Source organism: Protomyctophum bolini (assembly GCF_963924005.1).
Source record: "Protomyctophum bolini genome assembly, chromosome: 5".
Classification (NCBI taxonomy): domain Eukaryota; kingdom Metazoa; phylum Chordata; class Actinopteri; order Myctophiformes; family Myctophidae; genus Protomyctophum; species Protomyctophum bolini.
The window spans coordinates 3,267,783-3,285,282 of record NC_137866.1 but is presented as its reverse complement, the minus strand read 5'-3'; the positions used below and the strand labels follow the sequence as shown (position 1 = coordinate 3,285,282).

The 17,500-nt window shown below is 44.6% G+C and overlaps 1 protein-coding gene across 2 annotated transcripts in view; it reads right to left on the bottom strand.

The window, feature by feature from the left end:
- The window catches only part of lamb2 (laminin, beta 2 (laminin S)), a 91,409-nt gene that overhangs the window by 66,000 nt on the left and 7,909 nt on the right, over positions 1–17,500 (bottom strand). The window lies entirely within an intron of this gene.

The window sequence follows — 17,500 nt, the reverse complement described above, 5'->3', positions numbered from 1 at the left end:
AGAAAATAGCAGCTTCCTTACTCGGTTTTCGGGAGGTGTCGTTCCAGACTCTTATATAGCATTGGGAGATTGTGGAATAGTTGTCTGGCTATATGCGAGACTAAGTGCAAAGTGACTAAGTCTACACTTAACATCATGGAGACTTTAGAATGGAAAACTAAGCTATCTTTAATGGAGGTTCCTATCCATCCATCCTGGCCTGGACGGAGTGGAGGCTCATGAGACTTTATCACTTCCTGCAGAGAGACAGGATGGGAGGTCAGTCTAATCCTGAAAGCCAAACTAATAAGGAAATCTGTAGGCAGGAGCCGCCCTGATGTGAATGAGGCGGATCTGACCTGGTGGTCCAGTCAGTCAATTAAACCTTTTTTAGGGGCGCTGCCGCGCTAGCTGACCAAACCTCTCAACTCTGCAGTTTAACTGACCAAACCTGTGTGGTAGACCTGCCAGTCAGTCAACCAGCCCCTGTACTGTGTAGTAGACCTACCAGTCAGTCAGCCAGCCCCTGTACTGTGTAGTAGACCTACCAGTCAGTCAGCCAGCCCCTGTACTGTGTGGTAGACCTACCAGTCAGTCAGTCAGCCAGCCCCTGTACTGTGTAGTAGACCTACCAGTCAGTCAGCCAGCCCCTGTACTGCTGTGTGGTAGACCTGTCAGTCAGTCAGTCAACCAGCCCCTGTACTGTGAGGTATAGACCAATCAGTCAGTCAGCCAGCCCTTGCGTGTCGGTGTGAGTGAATGCTTTGCTGCTGATGTGATGTGATGTGTGGGAGGTACGGTATAGATAGCAGTAGGAAATAAACCTTCACCATCAACATGGCGTCACACATTCCACTGGACATCCTGAGGTGGATTCCTCCTCCCTCCCTCCGGCACCCTCGGGACCTCTGTGTGTGTGTGTGTGTGTGTGTGTGTGTGTGTGTGTGTGTGTGTGTGTGTGTGTGTGTGTGTGTGTGTGTGTGCGTGCGTGTGTGTGCGTGTGTGTGTGTGTGCGTGTGTTCTTGTGAGTGTGGGAGTGTTGTGTGTTGTTATGTGAACATGCATGAACAAGCGATACATGTAGACCTTGATATATGAGATTTGTCACGCATGCGCGCACACATAGACACGTGTGTGTGTGTGTGTGTGTGTGTGTGTGTGTGTGTGTGTGTGTGTGTGTGTGTGTGTGTGTGTGTGTGTGTGAGTGTGTGTGTGAGGGGCTGGTATGAGGAGAGAGGAGACCCTCAGTCTAAGGAGCAGGGGGGGTTTCCGGGGGGGGGGGGGGGGGGGTCTCTTACTGTCAGTCTGTCTGCAACAGGTGCGTCTAATCCTCTCTCCATATAGAAACTATAAATATATATTGTATACATTCTATATAGGGCAACGTGTACCCCAGCGTGACACCTTTACCCCATTTAGACCTGAGGACGATTCCACCAAATGAATTCAATGAAACCATTAAAGAAAATTACAGTAGGCTATAAGGAGCCACGTATAGTATAAAATATAGTCGATACAAATAGGCAAACATTCGGCAAAAGCTGCAATGTTGCTGCTGCTGCTGTTTTGCTATTTGACATTAGTGTTGATTTCGTCGGCCGAAATGATAAACTATACGCTATGATGACTAAAACTATGATTCAATATATTGACAATTTCATACTGTTGACAATTTCAACAAATAAAAACTAGACTGAAATGTTTATAGGGAGGGACTATAGTTGGACAAGAGAACTAAAAGAGAATTAAGTCATTTCATGTATGGTTAATTGCGCTCTGAAAATATACAGATCTATACCCCTAAATGAATTCCGCCTTCCTCTACAAGCTCACAGCGCGTTGCGCTGCGACGCGCTGTGAGCTTGTAGAAGAAGGGGGATGAATTTAGGCTACAGTTGAAGATGAATGAATGAATGGGTGGGTGGATGCCAGGATAGTAACTTCAATACTAGGTGATTTCAGCAGAGTGCCAGGGGTGGGGGGGGTGCACAAGACAGAGGTGGGCCTACAGCTGGAGATTGTGAGCTTCCTGGGAAAAGTGCAGGGGAGGTTTTCACATGGACACACACACACACACACACACACACACACAAATGTGACATACACTCTAGAGGAGAACCTGTGTTTGTGCCTGGCATCTAGACAAGTCTCACGCTGGTGCCAGCCAGCTATGACTAGCCTTCTAAACAATGGCCAGACGTACGTGTGCCATGCAACAACAAGGCGCGCGCGCGCGCACACACACAGAGACACACACACACACACACACACACACACAGGTATGTGCAAAACTAAATATTATAGAGCTTGGCCTTATAGCATAATAGTATACTGGTCCAGGGTTGTTTTCGTCGACTAAAACTAAGACGAAATATGTTCGTTGACTACCCTTTTTCACTGACGAAAACTAAATGGAAACTAAATGAAAACTAAAGCTATAATGACTAAAACCAAGACTAGTGACAATTTCGTCAACAAAAAAAGAAACTAAGAAGGAACTAGTGGACAAGAGATCCAGTATAAGTCATTTTACAATTAGTTGCATGCTGAACATATCAGATCTACAATTAGCCATCACAACGGCATCAAGGCCCGACAAAATACATTTTAGTCGACTGAATGAACTGCAGCTTTGGTCGACTAAAATATGACATTTAGTCGACTAAAGACTACTAGACTAACACACTAAACACACTAACACACTGAAACATTCCAGGTGACTAAAATATGACTAAAACTAAATTAAGTTGATGGACACCATGGGCTGTGATAACAGCTGGTCTCAGACCAGTCCCTATCCTCTCTGACTCACTCATGACGGACACCATGGGCTGTGATAACAGCTGGTCTCAGACCAGCTGTTATCCTGAAAGAAAGAGAACTGGATAGGACAAAAATATAAAAGAGGTGAAACGGGAAACACAGTGAGAGGCAGAGAGAGAGAGAGAGAAAGAGAGAGAGAGACAGACAGACAGACAGAGAGAGGCAGAGAGAGAGAGGGAGAGAGAGAGAGTTTGACTACAGTAACACAGCCTTTGTAGGGATACTGAGAAAACCCAGGCAGCTGCCATTTGATATCTGCTTTGGACGATACTGGCACACACTCAAAGGTGTGTGTGAGTGAGTGTGCGTGCATGCATATTGCGTGCGTGTGTGCACGTGCATGTGTGTGTAAAGGGGAAAAAGAGGAGGGATACAGACGTCTGATGTACCATATAATCACTGGGTTGCTTGTCGTCTTTTATCTCTGTGTGTGTGTGTGTGTGTGTGTGTTTGCGCGCGCATGGGTGCGCGTGCGTGTGCGTGCTGGTAGATATGTGTGTACACATGCATGTGTGTCTGTCTCTGTCGACACACTGCAGGCCCTATATGTGTGTGCGTGCGCCTTAGATATACAGTAGCTGCTATTTAAATACTACATTTACCATTTTCGTGCGTGCGTGCGTCCGCAAGCGTGTGTCCGTGCGCGCGTGTGTGTGTGCGTCCGCAAGTGTGTGTCCGCGCGTGTGTGCGTGAGTGAGTGTGTGCGTATCACACTTGGGTTCGGAGAGTGACAGAGCTGACATTGAAACCACTCATCATCATCATATCATCATCATCATCATATCATCATTTTTGGACCGCGGTCGAGATCATGGATTTCACACCAAAGTCACGCCAGACTTCCCGGTCCTTCATTGAAACCACTATACGTGTTGTAGTCAGTGGGTCAGTCAGGTATAACGAGCGGTTATGTACAGTTCATGTATTCGTAAAACACTGAGGATTCGTGGAGGATTTCACTGAGCAGAATGAATGAAAGCTGCAGGAGTGGCGCCCCTCAAAGATATGGAAATAAATGAGAGGTGCAACGCTGGGATGGAAATACAGGAACCCAGAGGGACGGAGAGGGAGAGGGAGAGATAGAGAGATAGAGGAGAGAGAGAGAGAGGAGGAGGAGGGAGAGAGAGAGAGAGGGAGAGAGGGAGATAGAGAGATAGAGGAGAGAGAGGGAGAGGAGGAGGAGGGAGAGAGAGAGAGAGGGAGAGAGGGAGATAGAGAGATAGAGGAGAGAGAGGGAGAGAGAGAGAGAGAGAGAGGAGAGAGAGAGGGAGAGAGAGAGAGGAGAGAGAGAGAGAGAGAGAGAGAGAGAGATGAAAGATGACTTGAGAAGAGAGAAAGGATGGGAGCGAGGGAGACGTGAAGATGAGGGGCGGGGGGGGGGGGGGTGGGTGGAGCCAGTGTTGATTTTGACAGCACATTTTTATTTTAGTTTTAGTCATAATATAGTATCTTGAATAGTTTTCATTTAGTTTTAGTCACCGGGAATTTTTTAATGTTTTAGTCCGATTTTAGTCGACTAATAATAATACGATTTTAGTCCTCGTATTATATGGGCCTCGATGTGGTCGTAATGACTGATTTCATACACTTGCTGGAAATAGCAGATCTACAAGCTCACAACGTGTCGCAGTGCGACGCGTTCTGAGCTTGTAGATCTGCTATTTTCAGCATGCAACCAAGTGTAAAATTACTTATACTGGATCTCTTATGTCTACTAGTCCCCGTCCTAGCATTTTAGTCTAGTTTTTATTTGTTGACGAAATTGTCACTATTATTTAGTCTTAGTTTTAGTCGTCATAGCTTATAGTTTTCATTCAGTTTCCGTCAGTGAAAAAAAGGCAGTCGACGAACATTTCTCGTCATAGTTTTAGTCGAGGAAAACAACAGCGGGTGGAGGATAGAGAGAAGAAGACAGAGAGAGATGGGGCGGTCGACTATAGAGGCAGATGAAGGATTCTCTCTCTCTCTCTCTCTCTCTCCTCTCTTAGCCATAAATGGACAGGCATGGAGGAATGCAGGCTGACAGCTGAGAAGGGGGAGGTGGTGGTTGCACGTGTGTGTGTGTGTGTGTGTGTGTGTGTGTGTGTGTGCACCTCAGAGCACTGCACAAAGCCCTGCTGTTCACTCACCCATTAGTCTGTGTAACAGCGTGTGTGTATCTGTGTGTGTGTGTGTGTGTGTGTGTGTGTGTGTGTGTAACAGCCGGCCTGACAGACGGCTATAAGTGGTATTGTTGTAGCACTGCACACGAACGCACGCACACACACACACACCTGCACGCACAAAGTGTCACTAAGCCAGTGGTTTTTCAACCATTTTCATGCCAAGGACCCCCCTAGGTTTGACCTGAGTTATATAGGCTTTGTAGTCGTTGCGTCCCCACCAAAGAGGTCCAGGTGTTATTTTGTGCAAAAGCTCCTTATTGGCTATTTCCCCTACCATAAGCCCTCAATGAATTGCATTGAATGGGAATGGAATGGGGCTACGGGGTGTTCGCTCCATTTTTTTAAAATTTTCTCTTCATAATGTAAAATGTAAATAATATCCCAAGCGGCACACTTTACTACTTATTTCGATGGAAATAAGCGAATTAGCACAACACCCCATATAGCCCCATTCAATTCCCATTCAATTCAATGCAATTCATTGAGGGCTTATGGTATAGGGGAAATAGACAATAAGGAGTTTTTGCACAAAAAGAAAACACCTGGACCTCTTTGGTGGGGACGTAACGACTACAAAGAAAGGTAAGAAAGGTAAGAAAGTTTTCTAGCATGGAATTCTCCTTTAAGCTGTAGTGTATAGTTCAGTACAGTATTGGGTAACGTAAATACAGGAACGGGCAGCCCTGAAGCAGAGCGTCTGGGCCACTAACAGGGGCTGCTGTACAGTACAGTACAGTACAGCTGCTGCCATTGTTATGAATCCATTCAGAGCTCCATCATGTATACCTGCACCAGACACACGATATTATTGTGTTCCTCGTTACGTGACGGCGGGGAAATACGACACCCCCCCCGCCTCCCCCCCCCCCCCCCCCTCCCCCCACGCCTCCCCCCCAACGCGCTGTGGGGCCCTCAGGTCGTCACAGATCCAGATTTCATGTCTTTTTAATAATAACTGTAAAAGCAGGAACACATTACAGACCCTCAGTGTTATAATGTTTGCCATTGAAACGCGTACACTGAGGATTACCACTGAGTCTGTCTGTCTGTCTGTCTGTCTGTCTGTCTGTCTGTCTGTCTGTGCCTACAGTAAGTGTTGCTGTTGAGCTTCACACTGACTACAGTGCCAGTATACATCAGTATACAGTATAGTATAACAATTACAGTATAGGCCTATACAGTTCCACCGCTCACTTCACGCGGGTGTGATTTTCTTTACGGATTCTCCTTTTGCTCTCCGCATTTTTTTTCCTTCTTTCCGAAAACGATGGTGTCTTTACACCATGTGAACAACCCATGTGACATGTTGTGATAATAATTATAAAGTTCATTCGGACTTAATTTTTTGGACTAATTCCTTCCCAGCCCAGAAAACACGTACGTATAAAACAACGTGCTCTCTTCCCGGGGCGTCTGTCTGGCTATACGCTGCTGTCCCAGACCGGGCCTAGAGGCTACGCTGCTGTCCCAGACCGGGCCTAGGCTACGCTGCTGTCCCAGACCGGGCCTAGAGCCTACGCTGCTGTCCCAGACCGGGCCTAGAGGCTACGCTGCTGTCCCAGACCGGGCCTAGAGAACACAGAATTAGCACTTCTCTCTTTCATCTAGGGGGGGGGGGTGACCGAAAGAGGCCCTCCGCGCTACGCCAGTAATGAATCTCATTATCTGGTGAAGCTCCGAAAACGATCTTGGCCCCGACGGTGTCACCTCGACCTCGTCTCTCTGGGATGAGTCACAGAGACACAGACCATTTACTGAGGAGACCAGACCGAAGAGAGAGAGAGAGATCTCTAAATGGTAAATGGTGCATTTATATAGCGCTTTACATATAGATTGTGCATTACATTCACCCATTCATTTCATACACCGATTGTGGCGGAAGCCCTGCAAGGCACCAACCAGCACATCGGGAGCAATTTGGGGTTCAGTGTCTTCTTGCCCAAGGACACTTCGACATGTAGACAGGAGGAGGAGGAGCCGGGATTCGAACCACTGACCCACGGATCATTGGACGACCTGCTCTACCTCCTGAGCCACAGTCGCCACTCTCTCTCTCTCTCTCTCTCTCTCTCTCTCTCTCTCTCTATGTCCACTCAATGAGAGAGATCACTCTCTCTCTCTCTCTCTCTCTCTCTCTCTCCACTCAATGAGAGAGAGAGAGAGAGAGAGAGAGAGAGAGAGAGAGAGAGAGAGAGAGATCACTCTCTCTTTCTCTCTCTCTCTCATTGAGTGGAGAGAGAGAGAAAGAACAATCTTAACTAGGTACAGACTCAGTGAGCACAGTCTCGCGATGGAGAAAGGCCGTCATAGGCAGACCTGTATCCCGAGAGAAGACAGACTATGCACCCACTGCACACTAAATGAAGTGGAAACCGAGCTACACTTCCTAACCATCTGTCCATTGTACCAAGACATCAGAGACACAGATTACAACCACACACAGAGATTTTGAAAACATGACCAATGACAAAAAAACTCCCATATCTGCTGGGCGAAGTACAACAATGTGCAAACACAGCAGCAAGATTTGTGAGTTGCCAACACCAAAAGGGGTTCCCGACAAAAACTGGGTTAAGCCAATCTACAGAAACAGAGAAGAGGGTTTCAAGGGGTTAACCTGAGCTGCAAACAGCAGCCAAGGCAATAACAAAGGACTTGAAACCATGAACTTTATATTATATACACGCTGTGCGACGCATCTTTGTGTCTGAGCTATCGCCTATACTCTGCTGAGCTATCGCCTATACTCTGCTGCAACGGAGCTATTTCTGAACGCCGGCGGGGGTTGAGAAGAGAAGAGTCAACACGCTGTTATTCCTTCACTCCTTCCATCTAATTAGTTTCTGTCCACGTCTCTCTGTGTGTGTGTGTGTGTGTGTGTGTGTGTGTGCATGTGTGTGTGTGTGTGTGTGTGTGTGTGTGTGTGTGCGTGTGTGTGTGTGCGTGTGTGTGCATGCGTGTGTGTGTGTGTCCTCCCCTCTCCTTGGGTCTGTCTTATACGAGCCGTCCACTCCCACAACAACCACACGTCCAGCTGCCTCCACTTCTCATTATTAAAACGGAGATATTCTGTATTCTGTGCCAAAAGAAAAATAGCAGATCTACACAACCTCGCCACCTTGATGCAGACAAATTAACCCATTTTTGGTAGCAGATCTACAAGCTCATAGCGAGCTTGTATAGGTCTGCTATTTTTGAAAAATCGAAGAGCGACTGACATAGAAGACATTTTTTAGAATCTGATCTCAGGTCAGAATGGGTTAAGCTGGTTAAACAACACAGCCGTACGATTATTCTATAGATTCCCTCCGTTTCCATATCTCTCTCCCTCTGTCTCTCTGTCCTCCTGTCCTCCATCTCTCTCCCTCTGTCTCTCTGTCCTCCCCCCTCTTGTCTTCCATCTCTCTCCCTCTGTCTCTCTGTCCTCCCCCCTCTTGTCCTCCATGTTGTTCCCTGACAAAAACCTCAAAAATGGAGTTATGAGGTTTCCTCCCGACAGCAACGAATACATACATATACTGTACTATATATTAAAATCGTTTGAAGTTGTTTGAATCTGTTAAACAGCACTCGACCTCAGGTCTCCCCCGGTGCCAACACCAACTTGTGAAGAAAATACCTAACTTGAAAATTAATATATATATACTGTAGCTTGTGTTTTCTCTAAACTATGAAGTGGTTTCTTTTGGGGGGGGGGGGGGGGGGGGAGAGCTAGAGCCACGACACCACCAGCTGCACATCGTCAGCAACGACAGGTGGGGGGGGGGGGGGGGGGGCGGACCAGGGACACACCTAATAGGACGCATGTGTTCTTCAACTTTCACTACGTCAAAAAGCGTGCGGGATCTCAGCAACCGTCCTCGAGTCAATCCACCATCCAGTGTCAATTATTTATAAGCCTAATTCATATATACTTGCCAAGGTTCCCCCAACACACACACACACGCGCGCACGCACACACACACACACACACACACACACACACACACACACACACACACACACGCGCGCGCGCGCACGCACGCACGCACGCATTGCACATGTAACGCCTGTGGGGGGGGGGGGTTCAAAGTTCAAACTCTGGTCAACCCGCGTGAAAGTCCAATATCTTGACCACTAGACCAAAGGGACTTCTCTATGGACCGGGTGAGATAATAGACTTTTGAGGCCATAAGGCTGAGGCTCTGAGCCACTGGCACGCACGCACGCACACACGCACATTGAAAACATTCAAACAATTCCTCCTGGTTATTGTGGAGTATAGGCCTATAGCGATACATAAGGCAGCATGCAGTGTAGAATCACGCCACCAGCATACAGCTAATAACAGAACACGCTTCCAACGTCAGGCGGAGCCTCATGCTGCCTCCCTCAAACACTGTTTGTTTTAAACAGTGTTGTCCAACAGATGTTGTCGCGTGGCATGGGGAGAGAACAGCCAGAGACAGCGTAGCGTCTTTGAGAAACACTGGCGTATATTATGAGCTAATGGTATACCCTGTACCTTATACAGGACAATCTGTCTCCACTTAGAGGGGGAAATAATCAAAAGTACAGTACACATGGGACACCATTAGTTGAGGCACTAATTTAGTGTGTGCGAGCACGCACGTGTGTGTGTGTGTGTGTGTGTGTGTGTGTGAGTGTGTGTGTGTGTGTGTGTGCATGCTCAAACATACCATGTCTCCTCGACGTATAACGCAAAATGCCGCCGCAATATCTGGGATTGTGTGTGCACATGCATGTGTGTGTGTGTGTGTGCGTGCACATGCACATACACATGCATGTGTGTGTGTGTGTGTGCGTGCACATGCACATACACATGAATGTGTGTGTGTCCACATAAGTGTAGGGGTGTAAGGATACATTTGAACAGCGATACGACAGTATCGTGATGGTTGACGATACGATACATGGATCATATCTGTTAATTCTGGCGATACTATTCGATGATTTAAAATCGATACAGTAACTATTTAGCAAAAACATGCATGAAATCTGTGTCTAACATGTGGATAGAGCAAGTTTTTTAAGGGAAACATTTATAAATATGGATATAAAGTAAACACAGTGATTCTCTGGCAAATACACGGACATTATACAAACCCACCCCTTGACATGAAAACAGACCAAGTGTAGCGATATGGAATGGAAAAGTAATGAAACCCCTCTTTTCTTCTTAAAATTCCTGAATACAAAGCGCTTGGTATTGATACAATTGATTACTTGCATTGCCAAAAACGATTCGATAACGATACGATGCAAAGTCAAACGATACCATAAAGTTGAGTTTCCATTTCGATATACTTCGATTCGTTGGAATTAAAAATCTATATTTTCCGATGCAGTTACTATATCGTTGCAGCCCTACATATCATTTACAAAGTGTTGTTTCCTCCTGGCACTATGTGGAACTCACACAATGGCCAAATGATTCATGGATATAATGGTATAATCACTGCTAATCACACATGTGTGCATGTGTGTGTGTGTGTGTGTGTGTGTGTGTGTGTGTGCGTATGTGTGTGTGTGTGTGTGTGTGTGTGTGTGCATGTGTGTGTGTGTGTGTGTGTGCGTGTGTGTGCGCGTGTGTGTGTGTGCATGTGCACTGTACATGCATCCATTGTGTAGCCTGTAAAGGTCTCCTGGCGCTGCTTATCATGCAGACGATCAGTGTATAATGGGTCTGCTTTCTGAATGTTGGAACTACGTTCCAGTAAAACGGTAAAGCAAGAGTGTATGGCTATGGCTATAACCTCTGGGTGACCCATCAGGGCGTAGAGGCCACTTGCTGTGGGTAATTTAGGACACAGGGGACACAGTTGTGACTGCAAGGCATGCCTATGTGTGCGTGCGTGCCTGCGTGTGTGTGCGTTCCTGTGTGTGTGTGTGTGTGTGCGTGTGCATATGTGCGTGGTTCAGGAAGGTATATTTCTCGTCCCCTTATTTTGAACTAAAACACATTCACTGAGCCTCAGAAACAGCGAAAGGGAAACCGGAGGAGCATGTCTGTCTGACAGACACGACAGAACTCTTATTTTCTACAGAACTGCACAGTAACATCTGGAGCATGTACAGTACAAATCAATGACGATTCTGTCGCCTAAATGGTAAATGGTGCATTTATATAGCGCCTTTATCCAAGGCGCTTTACATAGATTGTGCATTACATTCACCCATTCACACACCTTTACATATACTGTGCATTACATTCACCCATTCACACACACATTCACACACCTTTACATAGACTGTGCATTACATTCACACACACATTCACACACCTTTACATAGATTGTGCATTACATTCACCACATTCACACACACATTCATACACTGATGGCGGCGGAAACCATGCAAGGTACCAACCAGCACATCAGGAGCAAGTTGGGGTTCAGTGTCTTGCCCACAAGGACACTTCGACATGTAGACAGGAGGAGGAGACGGGATTCGAACCGTCGACCCATGGATCATTGGACGACCCGCTCTACCTCCTGGGCCACAGTCGCCTAAAACTATGACAGAAAATGTCGGTCGACTGCCTTTTTTCACTGACTGAAAACTAAATGGAAACTAAATGAAAACTAAGCTATGACGACTAAAGTCACATAAGTGGCACTTCAATTAATTAAACACCGTTGCATTGTACTCTAAAATCCAATGAAATATAATTATATATATAGCATTTCAACAATTATAAACACAGCTGGGAATTCATGGTGTCAACCTTAATTAATTAAACACAGGTGAGCTATAATCTGGCCTGTGTTTAAACTAAAGGGACGAAGAGGCTTTATTAGACACGTGCCTGTGTGTGTGCGTGTGCGTGTGTGTTTGTGTGTGTGCGTGTGCGCGCGCTCGTGTGTGTGTGTGTGTGTGAGTGTGTGCGCAAGTGCGAGCGTGAGTAGTATGTGTTTAAAATGACTGTGTTTCAGCTGGTGAAGTCATCACTAAACACAGGGGTGGGGTGGGGGGGGTTACAGCAGGAGGTCTGAGAGATAATTTGAAAACACCGAAGCCGAGTCTTCTTGTATAACATCACGAGTGTTTAGGCAATAATAAGGCTTTGGGTTAATTCCTTCTTTCCTCCTCCTGTTCTAGAACTTCCTTCCTGCGCTTTCCTTCGTACGTCCATGATCCCCCCCCCCCCCCCCCATGCAACCCCTCTCTCTTTCTTTTTTACTTTAATAGCTATGCTATCATAAACCATGGGCCTCCGTGTCCAACATTAGACCGGTGCAGGTGTGTTAGGTTTGTGTCTGAGAGTGCTTTTTAATTTAACCACCAGCCCCCCCAACGAGACACAACCTGTCATTACAGTCTGGCCGTAGAGCAGTAAAACACACAGGGAGAAAATAAGCAACTTAGGGGTGGTGCAACTTTGACGATGGAGATCGAGGGCCACTATATATTTCCACACTCACTCCCTATAGGGCCATATTATATTACTGTCGCAGCAAAAATAGCCGATCTACAAGCTCAAAACGCGTCGCGCTGCAACACGTTTTGAGCTTGTAGATCGGCTATTTTTTTGCTATATTCGAATTGGAATCCTGAAAATTAATTTTTTTTATGTAATTTCAAATGCCTTTAATTATACGTGTGTTGAAGCATTGAGCTACTAATTTAGACTGAAGTATAATTAAAGCGGGTCATGTTTTGCACGTTGTGGAATTGTAAACAGCTGGAATCCAATATTATATGCAGTGTTCTGATATTAACCTGAGGGCCACATTAAGTGAAGGTGGGGGCCGCATGTGGCCCCCGGGCCGCCAGTTGCCCACCCCTAAACTACAAGGCTAATACTAATATGCTGTAGAAGCGAACGGACGTGGAAGACTTTCTCCTGTCAAGGACGTTTAAAAGGAACCCATTTAGACCTGAGACCAGATTCTACAAATGTCTTCTAAATCCTGACAGTTTTCTGAAATAGGCTATGTTTCTATGTCAGTGACGGTCACTGTCATATTTTAATGTCAAAGGACCCCAAAAATCATATGTAATTGGCCTCCGACCCCCCATCTGGAAATAGGTTGTTCCTGGGATCCCCCAGTTTGCAAAGATTTGGGTTAAAAAAATTTAAACTTTCACTCTGAAAGAATATTTATGAAAAGATTTGCGCAACATTTTCGCGATTTTCTAAAAAAATAGCAGATCTACAAGCTTGCGGGTGCCGCGCTATATGAGCTTGTAGATCTGTTATTTTTCAACAGCTAAAGTATATAACATAATGCTTAAAACACCAAAAGGGGTTCCCGTACGTACAGAATGTGTTAAAGATGTTTTACGTATATTATTTTCTTAGTTGTTCTGACCTAAAGGAACATCGACGGATAACCAAACTTTCAACCTTATCTTCGTACTATAACTGCTCCTCACTAAGACCTTGCACTGAATGATATAAGATGGCACTGTCTTCCACATACAGCTCTGTCTCTGTGTCTCAGAGGTATAGACGGTTATGAAACCATGCCTAACAATGACATCATCCGTGGGGATTCCAAGCTAATGGAGTATAGAGGAATAGTCTGGTGACCACCAGACACCGGAGAGACGGGCGGGTGACAGCCGGAATGTAGACGGCACCCGGGAGCAGCGTTAGGGTCGGTGGCCCCCAGCCTGTGTCCTCCGTCCGTGAGGAGGAGGCCCAACAAACCCACGGTGAGGCCTTTAGGAGGGCCATTCAGGCTGCAAGCGGAGCCTGAAGCACCACCGTTGCCCAGGTGGAGCCTGCCCTAAGTGCGGAACCATTGCGGCAAAAATAATCACTCCTGAATGAAGTGTCTGGTGCTGGGACTCAAGTCTGGTGCAACGCACAGGTCCTGGGCCTGGTGAGAGCAGGAGTGGACCTGGTGAGACGTAGGAGGGGCCCGGACAGGAGTCAACCCACAGAGCCGCCCTAGTCCTTCCACAAGCCTAGCCAGACCTCCCAGTCCCGGCAGAGTAGTTTCAGATTGTGTGGCCCTGGTCTTTCCCTATAGTGGGTCTGATCGAGGGTATAGCTACTGGGACGTGAGTCGGGACTTGATCATCCCCCTGGCTGGGTCACCTGAGTGAGGGGTATGATGTTGAGAGACCCGAAACCCCGTTGACCTCAGGATACATCACTGAGGATACATCACTGAGGTGCATCCATCCATCCATGCAATGCATTTTTCGTTTCACTCTTTGTAAAGAGTGGGCTTGCTGAAATAGAAAGCCAAATAGTTTCTTAGAAAGAAATACAAAATGCCATCTTGTTTAAATTACCGCCGGCGTTGACGATGTCATCGGTATAGGCACATTTTCGATCCATTCCGTATACAATGCGACTCTTAAAGGCACAGAACGTGTAGACAGAAAAGACACCGTCCCATTGTACTATAGAGATGATGTTGAAAAAAGGCAAAATGTTCCTTTAACCCATTCTGGGCAGGCACCCATTTTGGTGTAAGCACTATGTTATGCTTTAGCTATTGAAAAATAGCAGATCTACAAGCTCGTAGCGCGCCACCGAGTGGCGCGCTACGAGCTTGTAGGTCTGCTATTTTTGAAAAATCGAAGAGCGACTGACATTTTTAGAATCTGATCTCAGGTCAGAATGGGTTCATCAGACCAGTTGTGTGTCCAGTGGAAACCTCGTATGAATCTGATCTCAGGTCAGAATGGGTTAACCCATTTAGACAGGTCTGAGGACGATTCTACAAATGTCTTTGTTTCTATATCAACTGGTCCAAAAAGGACCCCCAAAAATATATGTGATTGGCGGCCGACCCCCCCCATCTGAAAATAATGTTGTGAGCAATGATTGAGTTAAAAACGTTCGCTCTGAAAGAATATATATTCAAAGATTCGCGCCACATTTTCAAGGCTTTTCAAAAATAGCGTATAGCGCGCCACTCGGTGCCGCGCTACGACCTTGTAGATCTGCTATTTTTCAACAGCTAAAGTCCAGAATGGGTCAAACTAAAGAGAGGTACATATGACTATTAATCAGATTTACCAGTGAATCTGTAATACAGTAAAAATCCAAATGGACCGGATGGCTCCATTTGAGTCTCTGAGTTACAGATGGATAAATTAACAAAGGTTTTATTGTGTACGTTCCAACCGCTCTGAATATTAATAGTCATATTTATATCAAGCACAGCCATTTCCTGCTTCATCCTGCTCTAACATGTGTGTTTATACTGTCATGTAAGTGCTCTTTTGGGGCGGGAACCCCTTTCGGGTGTTTTAGGCATTATGTTATACTTTAGCTCGTGAAAATGCGGCGCAAATCTTTGAATATATATTCTTAGTTTCAGAGCGAACGTTTTTTAACTCAACTATTTGCTTCTGGGGGGGTCCCTGGAACAATATATTTTCAGATGAGGGTCGGCAACCAGTTACATAATAATCTTGGGGGTCCTTGACATGAAAATGTTTGAGAACGACTGACATAGAAACACGGGGTTTTTAAGAAAACTGTCAGGATTTGTAGAATTGTCCTCAGGTCTCTCTCTCTCTCTCATTAGCAGGCAACAGTGCAGCACTATCGCTCTCTCTGTTTCTGGCACAACAGCGCCCCTACTGGTACTCATAGTCATATACTGGTGCTCATTAACCAACACATAGGCGGACACACGAACACATAATATGCTCACACGGACATTGCCGTTCCTTGGAGTGGTTGCACCACTCAAAAAGGGATGCATGTTGGTGCGGAGGGAGGCAGAACATAAATATGCTCACACAGTCAAATCCTCCGTTGTTTTTTTTGTACACCGACTAGTGTATACTGTCAATAGAATATTATCTAACTGTGCATTTTCAAAATATCTGAAGTTATGCAGGGGCTGAAATGATAATAAATACAGCAACCAATTGTGGCTAATGAGGTCGACTCAGTGCTGGTTCTGTCTCATAGAATAGCGTTATTATGTTATGTTATGTTTATTTATTTGATATGGACATAACAATCACACTGCTCATTGTACAACTTGTAGATGCATCGTTTACAGTGTGTTAGCACGAGTGCTATAGTTTTCGCCACTTGTCCATGGGAGACTTAACCCATTCTGACCTGAGATCAGATTCATACGAGGTTTCCACGGGACACACACTGGTCTGATGAACCCATTCTGACCTGAGATCAGATTCTAAAAATGTCAGTCGTTCTTCGAATTTTTCAAAAATAGCAGACCTACAAGCTCGTATCGCGCCACTCGGTGGCGCGATATGAGCTTGTAGATCTGCTATTTTTCAATAGCTAAAGCATAACATGATGCTAACACCAAAATGGGTGCCCGGTCAGAATGGGTTAAAAGAACACCCAATCTAAAAATAAGAAGTACATTCAGGTGAAATGTACAGCAAAGTTACAGTACACATTACATAACCTCCAGTACAAAAGTACACATAATAATTCTCGTGGTATAAGGTAAGGAGGCCGTGTGAAACAGTGTTGTTTTCCTCGACTAAAACTAAGACGAAAAATGTTCGTCGAATACTTTTTTTTCACTGAGGAAAAACTAAATGGAAACTAAATGAAAACTAAGCTATGATGACTAAAACTAAATGAAAACTAAGCTATGATGACTAAAACTAAATGAAAACTAAGCTATGATGACTAAAACTAAATGAAAACTAAGCTATGATGACTAAAACTAAATGAAAACTAAGCTATGATGACTAAAACTAAATGAAAACTAAGCTATGATGACTAAAACTAAATGAAAACTAAGCTATGATGACTAAAACTAAATGAAAACTAAGCTATGACGCTAAAACTAAATGAAAACTAAGCTATGATGACTAAAACTAAATGAAAACTAAGCTATGATGACTAAAACTAAATGAAAACGAAGCTATGATGACTAAAACTAAATGAAAACGAAGCTATGATGACTAAAACTAAATGAAAACTAAGCTATGATGACTAAAACTAAATGAAAACTAAGCTATGATGACTAAAACTAAATGTAAACTAAGCTATGATGACTAAAACTAAATGAAAACTAAGCTATGATGACTAAAACTAAATGAAAACTAAGCTATGATGACTAAAACTAAATGAAAACTAAGCTATGATGACTAAAACTAAATGAAAACTAAGCTATGATGACTAAAACTAAATGAAAACTAAGCTATGACGCTAAAACTAAATGAAAACTAAGCTATGATGACTAAAACTAAATGAAAACTAAGCTATGATGACTAAAACTAAATGAAAACTAAGCTATGATGACTAAAACTAAATGAAAACTAAGCTATGATGACTAAAACTAAATGAAAACTAAGCTATGATGACTAAAACTAAATGAAAACTAAGCTATGATGACTAAAACTAAATGAAAACTAAGCTATGATGACTAAAACTAAATGAAAACTAAGCTATGATGACTAAAACTAAATGAAAACTAAGCTATGATGACTAAAACTAAATGAAAACTAAGCTATGATGACTAAAACTAAATGAAAACTAAGCTATGATGACTAAAACTAAATGAAAACTAAGCTATGATGACTAAAAATAAATGAAAACTAAGCTATGATGACTAAAACTAAATGAA